The sequence below is a fragment of the Pithys albifrons genome, chromosome 3 (assembly GCF_047495875.1).
Source record: "Pithys albifrons albifrons isolate INPA30051 chromosome 3, PitAlb_v1, whole genome shotgun sequence".
Classification (NCBI taxonomy): Eukaryota; Metazoa; Chordata; class Aves; order Passeriformes; family Thamnophilidae; genus Pithys; species Pithys albifrons.
In genome coordinates, this window is record NC_092460.1 from 94,518,239 (window position 1) to 94,533,756 (window position 15,518).

Here is a 15,518-nt window from a genome sequence, read left to right on the forward strand (position 1 = left end):
CTGGAAGGGAAATAGCAGGAGGACGGCGATACAACGCCCTTAACTGCCTCGACTCTCCCGGCTGCTCTGTGTTCCCCCTGCGCGCTCCCGGCTTTTTGAGGATGCGACAAGTCGCAGTGCTGGGGCGCAGCATCCTCGGAGGGGCGTGTGTGTTCCCCCCGTTCCTGGCCCCGTCCAATCAGGGCGCTGGGGGAGGGATGTTCGGGACAAGGATGCAGGGTTGCCAGGCGACAGCAGCGTCCCCGTGTCCCGTCCCCCCCACACACACACCCGTGTCCTCCCCCCGGGACCGGGCTGCGCTCCTGCCCGCGCTGCCGGCGCAGTTAAACAGCCGCGGGGAGCCCCGCAGCATGGGGCTCTCCTCCCTCCGAGGGCTCCTGACACAGCCCCGCTCCCGGCCGTGCCAGGAGCGATAGCCAGCTCCAGAGTGAGAACTAGGAACGCAGTCAATGAGTAAATGGTAGCGATAGGGCGCAGCCAGCCCCTCCGCGCAGCCTAGTGTCGGGGGTGGCGGTCTGCGAACGTCAGCCAGCTCCCACTCCCTGTCTTTGCAACTCTAGGTCGCCTCCTAATTTAAAGCTTTGCGCCAATCCCCTTTGCCCGGAAAGGAGAGGAAATCTAGAAAGATGACAGGCTGCGAAAGGAGACCCCAATTCACAGCGCCGGTCCCAGGAGCTGCCTGGCCAAGCAGAGCCAAAGTTGGTCAGAGGAACGGGAAGCGGGTACTCCAGAGGACAGGCGAGAGGAAGAGGATCACCGCTTAGTGATCGCAACCTCCCTGTCCCGTTGCCCCCCTCTTCTTCTCCTTCCTTCGCAGCCTTACCTCTGATCGCTTAGGAGGCCTTGATGAGTTTCCATCGGGATCCGATCCAAGGTGGGGGGGAAAAAGGGTGATTGTTCCCAGAGGAAGCAGCTCACACAAGTTTAGGGGTTAAGACTCCCCCGTGGATGTTTAACGAGCACATCGGGAGGCCCGCGATGCCCGGGAGCAGCGGGAGACCCTCGCCAGGACCTACTCTCATTGCACGGTAAGTAGCCGGGCACCGGTTTCCCACGTCCTGGTCCCTGCATCCCACATCCCGGTCTCTGCATCCCACATCCCGGTCTCTGCATCCTGCGTCTCAGATTCGCGCATCCCGGTCCTCATATCCGCATATCCCGCATCCCAGTCCTTTCAGATAAGTCCTTCTATCCCATACCCTGCCGCCCTGATCCCTGCATCCCGGGTCCCTGCAACCCACCCCCGCCTCATCCTGCCCTCCGGACTAGATGCAGCCGCTACTCGAGGGGTTGCGGGTTGTGCAGCCAGGAAAAAGTTTAGAGGGGAGGGTTGTGAAGAGGTTTACTGACGGGATTCGGGGGCCAGGAGAAACCGGGACGGGGGGAGGGGAGCGAGGGCTTTCACACCTGCAGAGGACGGGTAGGGTGCACGGGAATCCCTGTAGTCGGCAGCTGGGGAGGCGTGGGGCAAGAGAGGGAGGGCGTGTAGAAAGGAGCTGAGTCCAGATGTTGCCAAGAGGTTCCTGCTCCTGCAGGCTTTGGGGGTGAAGTGATGAAGTTTTAAGCTTGCCATCCTATACCCTTTCTTAAGCTGGGGTGGAAAGTGCCAAGGCAGCAGCTGGGAGAGCCGTGCTGGGTGCTCGGCTCATCTCCCTGGATCTGCTGCTGGGAGAGAGGGGGAGAGAGGTAAAGAACGTTAAAGAAATTGGAAGTGCTTTGTTCCTCCGGGAATATCTCCCCTGCAGGGACCTGGCTCACTCCAGGATTCTAAAATCGGAATGCTTCAAAATGGAAGGAGAAATTAGCAGGGATGATAGAGCCAATGTAAACTCTCCTTCATATACATGCCCATATATCTGTCTGTCCATGTGAGTATGCAGCCAGCTGTGTAGATATATGTGTGTGCTTCTAAAGCTGTCTGTGCCTGTGGATGTGCCTTGCCTATGTCCCTGTGTCTTTGTGTGTGTAGGTGTATAGATCTGTTCCCATGTGTTTACTTGGATGCATATGGATGTGTTATATGTACAGATTCATAGGAAGGTGTTTCTGTTCCTAGACAGTGTTAATCTAACCCACTGTAGACCTAGAGGTGTGTGGGTACATACCTTCCAACCCTGTGAGTGCCAGGCACATGTATCTGCTGAGATACATTTGTGGCTGTGAGAAAGTGTATGTCTGTGCCAGCATATAGGTAAAATTTGAGGGGTGTGTTGGATTTTGGGGGCTTTATTGCCCTAGGTTATCATAGTGTTTCAGTGTTTCAATTGATCATTTTATGTATACATCCCTGTATTTCAGCAATCTTGATAAACCCCAAGCAATTCTTGAAAGACTAGGCATGGTACCAATACTGCACAGAACTGAACTAAGGATTTGCTGGTAGTTTGTGAGTTCCTGGGCTTTTTCTCAGTTTATGCCACCTGCTGAAGATTATTTTAGTGGGGTTTTTTTTAATTAATTAAATTAGCTTTTAAAAAATCTTCATTGGAAGACTGTGAAACAGAACAGCCTGGGACACAGACTGGTACTTATTTGAGCTTGCATAAGTATATGCCTCACATTGATTAAATATGCATGAAAACAATTTGAAAAACACACAGTCCACCTGATCTAATACATATTTTAGGAAAATTACTTTTTTCATTTTCTTCAAATGCACCTAAATCATGATGACTTCTGCTGTTACTTACATTGATAAATGTATTACAACAAAATGCAACTCCTCAATTTTATGAGGGAAAATTGTTCATCAGGCTACTTCTATTCACAATTCAGGTTATGTTGGGGAAAACTGCACATTAAGCTACTTTTATTCACAGTTAATGTAATAGAAAAATTGTACTTTTGTGATGTTCGTCCTTTGAGTGAGATCAGTAACAATTCATGGAAATTCTTCTTAATGAACTAATTATTTGAAGAGCAATGCAAATTAATTTGTGCTCTACTACAATATTTCATTCTTTGATTTCTGTGGCTTTTTTCTTGGGATTTTTTGTTTGGTTGGCTTTGGGTTTGGAGTTTGGTTTTCTTTAAGAATGATGCTCTCCACTGCTAGTCTCAATATTTCTAGAGCCCTGCATTATATATAAAACATAAAACACACTTCAAAATAGAAAATCCATCAATTGCTTTACTGCTCTGTAACTCAAAAACAAGCAAAATGGCATTGGTATCTAGTACACTAAAACTAGACTTTCATCCTGAAGCCAAGATGCTTTTCTAATCACTGTTGATGTTTGCCTGGGTTACTTGTGCTGATGACCTACTTATAAGCTTCTACAAATAAGGGAATAAAGTTTTTTTTAGGCAAATGTTGACACCTTGTCTAGGAGTAAGATTCTAATTTTATCACTGAAAGAGTGGATCTAAAGCAAGATGCAGGGGTAAAGTATCTTCCTGTATTCACATAATGTTTTTATAGTTAAATAAATGTGACAAAGCAAAGTACTAAATCAGACTGGAAAGCCAAATTAAAAGAAATACATTACAAACAATGCTATCATTCAGTTCAGTGGTCTGTGTTACATAAGTTGAGCTGGATTTGGCAATTAAGACAGGGTAGGGAGATGTACTGGCATTTAAAGAAATAGCTATTTGGATGTTTTGTGTGAACACAACTCACCCATGGGAGTATCCTACAGAACACAAATTATGCTGTAGCTCACAGAGTCCCAGTAGAATCCTATCCAATATGAATGACTTGGTTCTAATGTTGCTTATGCTGGAGTCAAACTGCATTTTTACCTTTAAATCTGTTGGGTTACTTTCTCTATTTGTCTACAATAATTCAGGGGGCTCACATGAAGTGTGTATCCACCAAGAGTCTGGTTCAGCAGTGCAATTTGAGAATTCAACCTAAAGCTTTCACAGGGTGTGAGATCCTGTCTATGAGGCTGTTAAACTTTCCAACAGCATCGTGCTGAAGGGGCTTCATTCTTTTACCAGGTTTTGAAAGCTGTTTCCAAAGTCCTATAAAATGTTTATCAGGATTTCTACACCTTGTTAGCTACAACTTGTTGTAATATAGTTATTGGTCAGCTAGTATGAACTTTGGTCATTGATAAAATCACTCTCAGAATGCCACAGAACAACACCAAGGTGATTGACACACTCCAGGATCAGACAGCATTACTGTTTGTATGGGAATGTGCATAACTACAGTAAGATACATAAGCTCTTATGAATAAAATCATGTAATATTTACTGCTAGGGTTTTTATCTGCCTATTGCTATAAAACTGAGAGCTATTTTAAAGCTTACTCAATAACTTAGTCCAGGTCAGAGAGACAAAGAGAAGACTGTCCGCTTGCTCTCTACTAGTGAGGAGAATAAGGCTGTGATTTAATCCCTGAGTGGATTGCATTTGAAAGGGAGGGGTATACCCAGCCAAAAAGAAGAGGTGACCAAAGGGATTGTTAGCCAGTCTGCCCCTGCAGCCAGTGCTGAATGTCAAGAGCACAACCATGGTGGACCCAGGATCCAAAGGTGGCAGGAAAGGAGTGTAGCATCCTTCGGCTGCTGCCATCTTCCCAAATCTCTGCCTGTGAGTGTTTGTTGGTATGAACTTAGCGAGACAACTTTGCTTTTGATAACCCAGCCCTAAACTGGCAGAAAAATCTTCATTTTCATTTTAAGAAAATACAGATTGGTTGAAATTCCTGAGCTTAATTCAGTAATAGGAATAAAATTACAAAAAAATAATAATTCCTCCTAGGCACAATGATGCCTGGGAACAGCCCCAGTGAAATTGTCAGGTATTGCCACTGAGACAAAACCACCATTCAATGTTAGAAGTGTTTTAACTATTGCATATTAGTGCAATTGCCTCTTTCTTCAGGTAAATCCAGATTCCACTATGTGACCTAAATGTATTGGCTGGCTTAGCTATTGTCTTGTGAGGTTTTCAGACATTTTGTTTCAGGGATGTGCAGATTTTCAAAAACACTTCAAGAAATATACAGTCTTGTTTCCAGCTGCCTTTTCAAAGTAATGCAGCAAATTTTCATGGTGCTTAAATTGCTATGAACCTATTAAAGTCAAAAAAGAGAGTTTACTACTGCAACAGCAAATTACACCCCCCAAAAATAGGCTATAGAACTATATTGCTTTCATCTCATATTCATCCTCTCAAATATAAAATGATGTTGTTGGAACTATTATCATGCTTTTTACATAGCTATGCTGAGATTATGGGAGCATTTATGTAGTCAGCAATTGTACTGCTTGTATAGGATCATATGGGCTCCTCATGTAAATCAAGATGTTTTCCCAAAAACGCAGGGTAGCAGCTTTTTCAAACCTTCTAAGACCCAACTTATCCACATGCAAAAGCATAGTCTTAACCACTATTACTGAGGCAGCCTTCCTTCAGAGTGCTTTAAAGTCTGGCAAGTGGCTTGAACTTCATAGTGCTGATGACCCTGACCTTGAAAGTCACTTTCCCAGTACATCCAAAGGCATGAGCACCAAGTATATAAACTATACCATCTATGCGTCAAGCAAGATGTGTGTAGAGGAAACAGTTGATAAACTTTTCATGGATGAAATGGGAACTTGGACCAGACTCTTGGTGGATGGTCTGAGACTCTGAAGCTCTCCATTAGAAGAGTAAATAGAAAAGGAAAAAATTTGTGAAAACAAAACAAAAAAGGTTGAGAAAAATACCTCTGTATGTGACAAAATGGGAAAAGTAAGGAGAAGCAAAGAGCTTGATAGAAAAGGAAAAAAGATCAGTAAAGATATTCAAATGTGTATTCAAGCTGGAAGAAAAATAAATTAAATGATAACTCAGTTGTGGAAAGAAAAGACTGTAAGGCAGATGAACCTGGTGAAGTCAATGAAGAGGTTGTCAGATTCCAAAGGAAAATCAAGCAAGTGCACACAAGGGAAAATTAAGTCAGAAGCTAAGTGGGTGACCACAAAGTCAGCAAATTCACAGGTCAGAACTGTATTAAGAGAATTAGTGAGATAATTAGTTCCTCATGGGGAAAAAATGAATACGTTAGCTTGGAGTATTCCTTAAGGAACAGGGTACCTCATAGGAGTGTTTCTGACACCAGGAGGTAGATAAAGTACACAGGTGAGAAGAAACAGAACTCCTCTTGAGAAAATGAGGAGGTTTTGAGAGGAGGACAAAGGCAGAATAAAATAGGGGGGGGAAATGAAAGTATTGGGGCTCACATGACATCAGAGAAAAAGCACAGACAAAGGCTGGAAGCAAAGATTTCCAAAAAAGAAAGAAAAGAAAAGAGAAGCAGAGAAGGTGGGTGGTACAAGGAAGTCACCTCCCACTGGTACAGAGGGGGAGGCAGGGCCTGAGCTTGCCAGGAGGAAAGAACTGAAAGGAATCTGAAAACTGTGAAAAATCTTTGTCTAGAGGATGACATGCTGGTGAAAAACAGACAGAAAAGAAAATATGCAGGATGTAGTGACTGAGAGCACCTTCAGCTGAGAAATATAGTAAAACTTATACATTAACTACCCTTCCCCTGAAAAGCACCACTATCTAGCCCACTCTCAAACCAGGGATAATTTTTATGTTGCCTAAATGCTGCATCTGGAGAAGTTAACACAACCACGTAACTACAAAATCTGGGACTCTGCAAAGCCTCAGCCTCTCTGGTATGTGGTGGCTGGTCCTCAATCGAACGTGTTAGGCTGAGATACTGCCTTGCAGTCTGCAAAGGAGGATGCTGCAGGCAATTCACTGAGACTGAGATTTGGCAGTGGTGGGATTCCTCTCTGGAATTAGCCCTGTAGGGAGGCTGGCTAAGATAAGTGGGCAACAAGGAGCTGTCTGACTGTGTTGAGAGGCTCTAAGCCTCTTCCAGCAAAATGAGGGTTACATGTCAAATGTAACACTGAGGGACGTTAGTGGTTTGCAACAGTCATTCAATACTGTGTGATCAAATCAATGACTATTGCATCAACCTATGAAGTATAGGGTGGGACACCATTTGAAAAGGGTTTGAAAATCTTAAAAAATATTTTTTCATACCTAAATGCCTAAAATTTATCCCTAAATTTATTCCTCAATTTTTTCATCCCTAAAAATTCCTAAATATTGTTCCATCAGTGGTGTAGCTCACTGCTCCACAGACATGTAGCATCAGGGCTGAGATGATGCAGAAACTGCCAGACAACTCTAGTCCTCTGCCATGGGAATTCAGACTAAATACACTCTCTCCCTGGTGAGGAAGGGAGCCTTATAGGAAGCTAATGGGTTCTCTGAGAGGCTCCTAGACCATTCCTGACCTTGTTGACCTTGACTAGTTTAATGTACAGATCACTGAATCAGGACGGTTGTCTGCTTTCCATAATGTAGCTGTGATTAAGTCTCCTTAGATCCCATTATTTTTTCCCCACTTATTTACTTGTATTTTTATGACAAGAGAAAATAGATAAATAATCAAAAGGATGGAGGCAAAAAGAAAAATAAAGATATTGCGTAGTAAGACATATAGGTTTTATTTGTAAGGTGATAAAAGAGTTACTTTGTTTAAGTTCACATGGTTAAGAAATGTCAAAAAGTATCTTTATGTGTATGATAATTTAAAAATTTATATTTGTATGCAAAAATACAATTGATTTTTCCATAACAATTGGATTTTCAAAAAGCCTCTTTATAATTTTTGGTGAGATTATGCATGTATTTGATTGTTGAGTGTCACTTGTACAGAATGTGGCTATGGACTTCTTCACTTTTTATCACAGACTTTTAATGGCATTTTTACTAACCTTCAGCAGGCAGAAGGACAACTTCATGAGGTGTCAACTAACAACTTATTTGGTTCAATTGCAAAATATCTGGGTGTTTCTGTATACAACAAATTAAATATCTTGATTTCACCTTGTAACAAATTTATTTTACCAGTGTTTAACTCTGCCTTGCAAAAAGCAAGGGAAAGAAAATACCCACATGGGACATCAACGTAGTAATATTGGATTAAATTGTGTGAAAAGGACAATTTACAATGCTCACTAGACATTAAAATATGTTATTTGAATAGAAAGTAATAAGGATCTTGTTTTCCTTATTATGAAATATATGCCCACAAAATGACATTTTGCTAGAAAATTTACAGAGTTTCTAGGAATCTTCTTAGATTTTTTCCCAAAGACTGTAAGAACATGCTACAGTACACTTGTCAATTCTCCCATGCAACTGCTTCAGTGTATTCTCTTGGGATCCCTTAATCTTGCCTGCTCACTTTCTTCCTTGAAGCCATCATGGCTTTAGAAGAGCCCTGACAATAACAGACAGTGAGATCAAGAAAGATCATTTTCTTAGACAGGTGTAAGACTATCCTACATCAACTGATGCACCAGGTTGGCTTATCAGGCCAGTCTTTGCTCTCAGAAGTTGAGTAAAAGTAGAGCTTTTGTGTGGAGATCGTAGACCAATATTGAAGTCTGGTTTAGCCCGATAGTCTTAAATTATACAGCACATGTTTCTTTATCTTGCCATTATTACAAAATACATTTACCTCAGGGGAAAAAAAAAGGCTAAAAAAAAAGCATTTTCTTCATAACCAAGAAATAAATTACATGCTTCAGGGTCTTGAGCAGAATAAACATGACTGCTGTTCCGCAAAAGCAACATGCAACTCATGTCTTTTTCATCCATTTTCTTGTCAGTGTGGCAGTCAATAAAGATACATTTACATGTGGCCAATCTCACAGTTGATTCATCAAGATGATTTTGTGCATGAAAAGGCTAAGATGACCTAATGGAATAGCTCCAGGAATACAAATAAAATCAGATAACTTTCAGAGAATAATAACTTTGCTTTCTGAAGTGGACTTTAAATCTCCAAGAAGAGAATAGCTCTGCTTAAAGCAACCTTTTCTTCTTCATTCAGAAGTGATCCACGATTAATTGTGCAGTTTAGCTGAACTTTGCTTTCCTTGGTATCCTAGGAGAAAAGCTCTGAAAGACTGGGAATTTTAACTTGTTTGTAATGTAAACTCAGTATACTGGTGGTGTTTTTTAACACTCCAGAAACTGTTTGGGAGGGAAAAGAAATAAATAAAAAAGCTTTGATCCTCTAAACAAACAAAGAGGGGAGAAGGACGTTAAAAGAACCATCATTTGTGAAAGGCAGAAAAGAAAAACATGGGAAAGGTGTCTTTATTTTAACAGTTTCAGAGACTAAAAGACTATTGGAAATATCAGGCACTTCAACAACTTATGATGAATAGGAGAAAAATGATTTATTTTTATTGTTTCATTGACCTTTTTGAGATTTCTGAGGACTATGAATTTCCTAATAATATCAGTGATCTAACCAAGATTTTTTTTCCCAGAAACAGATATCCAGGACAAAGCTTAGAGACTAATGCTAATTCCTTAAGTATCAAGCTCAGACAAACATATTCCTAGTTGCATTATTCAGTACAAAGAAAGGAATAAGAATCTAGTCTGGAAATAACACCAGGTCCTGGGATCTGGGATATAACTTGTATCCCAGCTTTTTGGCCAAAGGGTGAAATGTAAGTTGAAGCTTGCAGCAATTGTAGTAGCAGGGAGTGGCATGATCCAGCAGTGCCTTGCTGGCTGCTTATCTCTAGGAGATATTCCTGCTGTCTAAAATGTGGGTATTTTGACCAGTATGTAAGATGAAGTCAAGTCTCCACATACTCCTTTCAATATGCTTGTCTATTCCACATTCACCAGTTTTGAGGAAGAAAGCAGATAAGTAGTTCATTTAGACTTGAACACTTTAAATCAATGTCCAAGGAGTGGCTGCAGAGAGTAATAGGGCTCCTTAGTCTCTGTGATTTCCTGGCAAGGGCACAAGGTTCCAAATAGAACTTATCCTGAAAGAGTGCAGTATCCATTAAGGTAGAAATGGGTAGAAAGACCCCCTTTCTATGTAAGATTCCTCATTTTCAAAGATTGTACACAACGTTCCCTTTGCCTGAAGGCAGCATTTATAGTTCCACAGATAATGACACCAATAAGGACTTCAACTGATCCATCTCCCCCTTCAAAGACAGCAGAAACTGTCTTTAAATCTTTATTAACTAGTACTTGTTGAATGATTTCCTTAAAATCTACAATGACAGAAATTTCCCAGTCTCCTGCAACAGCCTATGTCTGTGCTTCACTGCGCCTATGGACAGAAGGTCTCCAAAAGTTCAGCTAAACCCTACTTTTTGCAGCTGAGCCTATCACTCTTCTCCTCTTTGCTATGGAAATTCAAAGCAGTTTAGTACTTTCCTTTCCATTCCAGACTTTTATATTGCAAGGGGATTAGATTTCAGCTGTTTAATGTTCATTTATGTAATGTTCCCCTCAGTCATCTCCTCTTGACTCAGTGAAATATCTGCTTTTCTTTTTGCCATTTGCTTTTTTTAGTATCTTGTTATTCTTGTTATTTTCCTTTTGACCTTCTCCAGTAGCCCATTTGGACCCGTATGCAAAAGCTGAGTATGAATGCCTTGACTTCACTTGTCTTGAATACAATATTCCTCAATGAAATCCTTTGTACTCTTTCTTTGTTCTCTGCTCCAAGCCTCACTCCAGTCAGCATTTTGCCCAGAGAGCCCTCAGGAGCTGCCCAGAGCCACAGTGATGTCCTTGTCCTGCCACCTTTCAATTTGCTATGTTTTTTCTTGACTGCTTGTGGTCTTTTCTAGTTTGCAACCACATAAAACTCCAACCAAACAACTGTCAGCCCTCACATCCTCATTAACATTTCAGAAGAAAAATTTTTAGGCAGTTTGAACAACAACCTGTTTCTTTTTTCTTTCCCAGAAAGATCAGTATGGGGGTTGACTTCCCTTGGTTCAGTCATCACTAAAAAAATGGGGTTGCTTGACTGCTGCATTGTCGAGCATGCATCATGTTCAGCATGATACAGGTTTAGCAAGTTTACCATGAAATGATCATCTGGTCAGTAAGTTCAGCCAGCAGCTTGACTGTGCACAAGTCAGAGAAAAGCTCTCAGGAGAGTTTGTAGAAGGGAAGCATTCAGACCAACTCCAAGCATAAAATGTACCAAAAAATGTTGCAGAGCTGAGTGATGGATACAAATACGAGACTGGTATTCATTTGAGTATTCCAGCCGTAGGCCTGTGAAAAGGCAGAAGCTGCTTGTGCTTTCAGGATCAAAACCACAGAGCAATGCATCAGGAGGTCTCAAATGAGATGTTCGACTTTGCTGCTGGCAAACCTACACAGAGTTCATCTACACTGAGTGTGATGAATGTGGCATTAGGCAAGAATCCAGAACTTCATGCCCCCTAGACACAGTTTGTGCCTCACTTGTTTAATTTCTCTGCTTTTATTAAGACTCAAACTTTTCCTTGGCCAGTATAGAACATCTCCCAAATTGTCTAAGACATGGATAATGTCAGAGAGGTCCTAGTGAAGCTGCCACAGGTACTTGCCTCAAAGACTCCTTAGAGAACCCTTTGCATCTGCTAGGTTTTAGGTTCATGCATAAGAAAGTATTAGTTAATACTAAAACAAACAAACAAACAAAAAACAAAATAAAAAAGCACAAAGAACAAAAATACCCTCAGAAAGAAAGGGGAAAAAAAGCTTTTACTGGAGCATCTGTAGTAATTCATGGAGCACCTTAACAGTGCAACAGAAATGTCCCCTCTAGCCTTCAAGCTAATCAACATGCTGTTTTAATACATGTCAGTAAATTAAAACACATCCAGTCCAACTCATTAGTTCCTGACCATTAACTTCCAAGCCTTGAATTCCCACAGAACAGGTAAGCAGCTGCTTTGAAGATTTAGCTGGTGTGACTCTACCAGAGCACAAGCCACCATTATGTACGAGAACAGCCCCTTTCCCCTGTGTAACTTGGTCACACTGGGACTACTAAATAAACACTCCTTGGGTGCACTGGGTGAAAGGGAAGATTGGTCTCCATATGAGAGAACTTTTTTACAATCTGGGATAGAGATACATGGAGGGGCACATTCAGGCTACCCATGGGAGGTAGCTTGATGCTTTTTCCCTCCAGTGGTAATGCATGCATTTGTCATTCAGCAGTCCTGAATATTCATCTGATATGTTGTCTCTTGAACTAGATCATACTAAACAAATGAAGTACCTAAGATACACCATCTGATCATAGTCAGCAGGGCCTGGCATTGTAATGCCGCTTATTGAATGGTCAACAGTGTGTTCCTAAGACCTTATAAAACAGCTTCCATGTAAAGAGTCATCTATATTTAATCAGCAGGACTCATTTCAGTCATATTTTAGAATGTTGCAAGTTTTTTGCAACACTTTTTTAAAGCGCTAAATAATAGGTGCTCTTGCATGTCCCATTTTTGTCCATTCCCATTTATCACATAGTTTCTATGCCAATGATTACAATGAATTACTAATATAAGTAGTTTCAAAAACAAAAGCATGTTTGGAATGATCCATGTTTATCTTTAGAGAGTAAGAGCTGCAAAGACAAATGGATTGAGGGGGATTAAACACTAGGCTAAATGTTCATTAGGCAACCTAAGACCAATTAAGTGTGCTAATCCATTCAATATTCTTTCTATCTGTTTCAATTATTATCCCTGCCAAAATTATTTTGCATGTATTAATTCACCTATGTTTATTTATTAATTAAAAATTCACTTGAAATGCAGGTCTTGCATCCTATAGTCCTTTCTCAAGCAAAACTTCCATGGCAGCAGTAGCAGAAGGTCTTCAAGATGTGACTGGAACTCTCTGTACTGCTCTTTTCCTAAAAAAAAACTTAAATTCCTTCAATAAGATTAATGCAAATGCATTCTCCATCTGTATCGATTCCAGATACTCTTCATGTTTAATTAAGACATATTATTCTGCAAAATCATGCATAGTTCTATGCAGTGTACTACAAAAGTGATCCTGACTGTGTCTGACCAAAAAGAATTGTTCTAAAATTTATTACTGATGGCTGACTACTATTATGTATTGGTTCATACATTATTTTGATGTGTAATTGACTATCTGTTTACCAGATAAGAAAAGAGAGTTATTGATAACTAACTTGATTCTCATGTCTTCTGAGTTCCAAAACCCAATTTTTTTTCCAGATCAGCTACACTTTAATATTGTCAGACACTGGCTCCCAAAATAACCCTTGGAGGAAATAGACTTACCATAAGATCATTCACATAGGTATTAACAGATATATGGGAAATGAGCAACAGGCCAGGTAGAAGTGCAACTGGAGTGAAGCTAAGGCTAAAAAAGCTTAGAAGCAGAGCATGACTCAACACCAAGGCATCATATCGCTATGGAAAAGGGAAATTTCCTACCGGGATTAATAAATAAGAATATTGTCTTCAAGATATGGCATGTAAACATTAATCTCTACTCAGTACTAGTAGGGACAGTTTCAGAGTATGGTGCCCAGTTTTGAGAATTATGTTTTAAGAAAGAATATAAATCTTTCAGAGTTCAGAGAATATCAACATGAACAATTGTGTGGAAAAAAAAGATAAATTTATCACAGGTAAGTAAAAGACTCAAATTGTCAAACAGAAGACTAGACCTCATGAAAAACTTTTAATTTTAAAGAGTGGGAAAAACACAATAAACTCCTGGGAAATCTAGGAGTTTCCTGTCACCAGTGTTTAACCAAGACTTGAGTTATAAAACACATAAGTAAAATTGATCTTGATTTGGGTAATAGTAAAGGAAGACTAAGATATTTCAGGGTCTCTTCTAACCCTCTGCTGTAAGTCATCTGCCTGTCATTCAGGGTTTCTATCCTAGCACCTCTGTATTGCAGACCTCTCCCTCTGTTGGAGCAGCCTAGACAACTGCCAGCTAAGCAGAGCCTCCACTGCTAACTTGGTGAGGTGCAGTAGAGGCAGTCAGAGCAGAAAGCATCATGCTTCTCTTAGGGAAGAGGGGGAAAAAAGGAAAAATTTCATGAGCAAACAAGGTTGTCTTGCAAGAGAGAGGCAAGCTCTGCCATGCAAGGGCAAATCATGAATGTATAGAGAACAAGAAATCATTACAAGTCTCTGCATAATTCACATGCAGACTAGCTAGGAGTGTCTTTAGTAAAGACAGACATGTAGTCAGCCATGTAAAAAAAACCATGAGCAATCCCATCTCTTACTTTAGACAAAGTGTAGAACCGTAGGTGCCTACAAAACCCAACAAGAAAGGAGTTCTAATATTAGGACAGCAAATAAACAAGAAAGGAAGGAGCAGCACGACTTGTGCTGTCAACTTTAAAGTCTGCTCTGCATGTTCATAGGCTTTGATACCCTCGTGTGTAGGCAGTGCACTATATAAGGTTATAAAGTTATGTATGTTTTTGGAATATTTGCATAAGGAAATGAATGCAGTAAATCTGTTGACGTCGTCAATGCAGAACTACTGTAACTCTAAAGCTTTCTGCACTGCAGTGATGATTATGAAACTAGTAGGTAGTTTATGTTATTAACTCAAGGCGTCATCTTTAATAAATACTCATAAAGCACATTGGCAAAAGCATAAACTGCAGGAGCATGAGTATGAAATCTGTGATATGCTCCTTACCATAGATAAATTGTTAGTACAGCTGTCCAGTAATTATTTAATCAAAAGCATACTTAAGGAAAATCTGAAATAACTGAAAGATTTTGGTTTTTAGACTAAAAGTCCTATCTTCATGTTAATTACTGAAGTAGGGTTATAGTATCTTTTAATAAAAGTGTGAGACAGTATTGAAATTCAAATAACTCCTTCAAGATTTCATGGCTCATACAAAATGCAAAGAAATTCAGAAAGTTTTTTTCAAAATTAAAAATTATTTCTTAAAGAGAGACAAAGAATTAGATGTTGTCTTCTAAAAAGACATGTTTTGTTGTGGGGTAGGGTAAATATATTATTCATATCATCTATAGAAAATATATTTAGCCTAAATTACACTCTTTCCTTTCTACTCTGAAATTTTTCTTCTATTCAAAACATACTGTATCTTTAATCATTCAAGGCCTCTCTGCATTGATGCTGGAGGATACCAAAATATTCCTTTTATCTATCCTAAATCAGGTGAACAATAAAAAGATATTGATTTTTCATACAGAATAAATAGTTCACAAATGGATAAAAATTTAATTCAGGATTCAGTGGGTCAAAGACTAGACTGTGATAAATTAGCAACAAAGTCAACAGAGCTGGTCTATGTTACAGAAACTGGAGATGCTGTTCAATTTGTCAGGTGTGCTGCACTTCCACATTTAATAGCTTCAAGAGATCGATAAGATCTGCAGTTTTGGGTTTTCACAGTCAGCCAGCTTCCTTCCCTTGCTCTTACTCAAGCAGTAGAGAGGACTTTGCAGCAAAGACCTTGCATTGCAATAAAGCTTTACCTTCACAGGCTCACTTGCCCATCTAATTGAGACAATGCTGTCCTCTCACTCTGAGATTGGCCATCACCAGTGGGAAGCTGCTGAGGAGTTGATGGTATGAGAACATGAGTCATGAACACATCCGAATCTCCCAACTAGTGTAAATCAGTGTAACTGCACTGTTACAAGCTCCAAGGACAGAGATAGCTTGTAAATAT

The 15,518-nt window shown here is 40.3% G+C and overlaps 1 protein-coding gene across 6 annotated transcripts in view; it reads left to right on the forward strand.

Annotated features, from left to right (window-relative positions):
• The first annotated feature begins 301 nt into the window (after positions 1-301).
• Positions 302-15,518, forward strand: part of GRM3 (glutamate metabotropic receptor 3) — a 109,475-nt gene continuing 94,258 nt past the window's right edge. For 5 of the 6 annotated variants that reach the window (XM_071552751.1, XM_071552750.1, XM_071552752.1 and 2 more), the window contains exon 1: positions 302-1,028. The gene's annotated coding sequence lies outside the window, so the exon portion shown is untranslated. Of the gene's footprint in view, positions 1,029-1,548; positions 1,687-15,518 lie in introns of those variants that run through there. The other variant, XM_071552753.1, reaches the window with a different exon arrangement.